General features: G+C 41.1%; 1 non-coding gene across 1 annotated transcript; it reads left to right on the forward strand.

Moving 5' to 3' along the window:
* Positions 1-760: 760 nt before the first annotated feature.
* Positions 761-864, forward strand: LOC148581125 (small nucleolar RNA R71). Its single transcript, XR_015897825.1, has one exon. It is a non-coding gene; the product is annotated as a small nucleolar RNA R71 (small nucleolar RNA).
* The last annotated feature ends 1,237 nt before the right edge of the window (positions 865-2,101 follow it).

Here is a 2,101-nt window from a genome sequence, read left to right on the forward strand (position 1 = left end):
TAAATATACCACCTAGAATTCCAGCTTCCTAATGGTTTCTCCCTGGTTCTTAATATTGGCTCGCACCTCCTCTTTGAACACCTTATTTTCTTGAATCTATTGGCTTATTCCTTCAAGTAGGGCTTCAATCTTAGAGAGCCTGTCATCAATTGATGAGTGGTTCGGAGCAGATGTGCTGTTTTGATTTTGATAAGTATGTGGAGAAGTGTTGTTGTGGGGGTGTTGAGATGTCCTCTGGGTGAATTGTTGGTGAGCTGCATTGTTGTTGGAGTTGTAACGTCTCTGGTCTTGGTTTTGATCTTGCTCACTTTCCCACCCAAAGTTCGGGTGATTTCTCCATCCAGGGTTGTAAGTCTTGGAGTATGGATCATAGTTTTTCCTTGGTGAATTCCCAATGTAGTTGGCTTGCTCCTGACTCCCTTCTGCTTCTTGGTTTACTCCTTCTTGTGTTGTTGATGAAGTGGAGATTGCTGCTACTTGGTTCATCTTCATCTTCTTGGTGAGGTCAGTCAGCTGCTGAGTAATGAACTTGTTTTGGGCCAATAGAGCATCTACATTGTTTAGCTCCATCACTCCTCTTGTGTTCCCTCTTTCAGAAGCATAGAAGTAGTCATTTTCTGCTACTGTTTCAATAACATCTATAGCTTCCTCAATGGTCTTCTTCTTTTTCAAATACCCTCCAGATGAATGGTCTACTGCCTTCTTTGACTCATAAGAGAGCCCTTCATAGAAAATGTGCAGCTGGACCCATTCGTTGAACATGTCAGGTGGACACCTCCTTGTTAAGTCTTTGAACCTCTCCCATGCTTCATACAGAGTTTCACCATCCTGTTGCCTGAAGGTTTGAACCTCAGCTCTCAGCCTATTGATTCGTTGAGGAGGGTAGAATCTTGCTAAGAATTTGTTCACCACATCCTCCCAAGTTGTCAAGCTCTCCCTTGGGAAGGATTCCAGCCACTTGGCTGCCTTGTCTCTGAGTGAGAAGGGAAATAAGAGCAATCTATAGGCGTCAGGATGAACACCATTAGATTTCACTGTGTCACATATTCTCAGGAAGGTGGTCAAATGTTGGTTGGGATCTTCTTGAACACCTCCTCCAAACGAACAGTTATTCTGAACAAGGGTGATGAGCTGTGGTTTAAGTTCAAAATTGTTGGCATGGATTGTTAGCTTTTGGATGCTACTTCCACAATTGCCTGGGTTTGGATTAATGTAAGAGCCCAAAACTCTCCTATCCTCCCCAGCATGATTTTCTCCACCTCCTCTGCCATGGTTGTGAGTCTCTTCTTCATGATGATTTTCCATGTTTTTTTCCATGTTTGGTTCAAAGTATTCCTCAAACTGTTCCTCCTCTTCTTCAGCACCAACTACTCGTTTTCCTCTTGCCTCCCTCCTCAGTCTAAGGAAGGTTCTCTCTGGTTCAAAATCAAAGGAAGTTGAAGCCCCGCTTCTTCTCCCTGTCATACAACCAACAAGTACAAGCAGAGAAGATAGGTGCAGACAGTATTTATGTCAGAATTGATGTTAGTTGTGGGTGATGCAATATATCAAACAGTTAGTGGGTTAGCAAACAGAATTAAAAATAATAAAGAAAAACAAAAGAGTAGATGGAGAAGGGAAGAAGTTTAACTAAAACAAAAAGTAAATCAATCAAACAGAAAATGAAATACACAAAATAACATGCTCAATCTAGTGATCTTCCAATCTAATCATAGTTGATGCACAATCAATCCCCGGCAACGACGCCATAAACTTGATGCGGGAAAAACTTGTCTCTCAACAAATCTCCCTTCGGCAAGTGTACCGAAGTTGTCGTCAAGTAAAAACTCACAATAGAGTGAGGTCGAATCCCACAGGGATTGATTGATCAAGCAACTTTAATTAGAAGAATGTTCTAGTTGAGCGAATCCAGAATTTGGATTGAGAGTTGCAGAAAATAAAATGGCGGAAATGTAAATAACATAAAAGTAAATGCTAGAATTAAAGGACTGGAAGTAAATGACTGAAAATAAATTGCAGAATTGTAAATGGGAATGGGGGATTTGCTCATAAAAGTAAATCGCAGAAATTAAAGAGAATGGGTGAGATTAGAGATGGGGAG

The sequence above is a fragment of the Arachis ipaensis genome, chromosome B10 (assembly GCF_059453495.1).
Source record: "Arachis ipaensis isolate K30076 ecotype BB chromosome B10, ASM5945349v1, whole genome shotgun sequence".
Classification (NCBI taxonomy): Eukaryota; Viridiplantae; Streptophyta; class Magnoliopsida; order Fabales; family Fabaceae; genus Arachis; species Arachis ipaensis.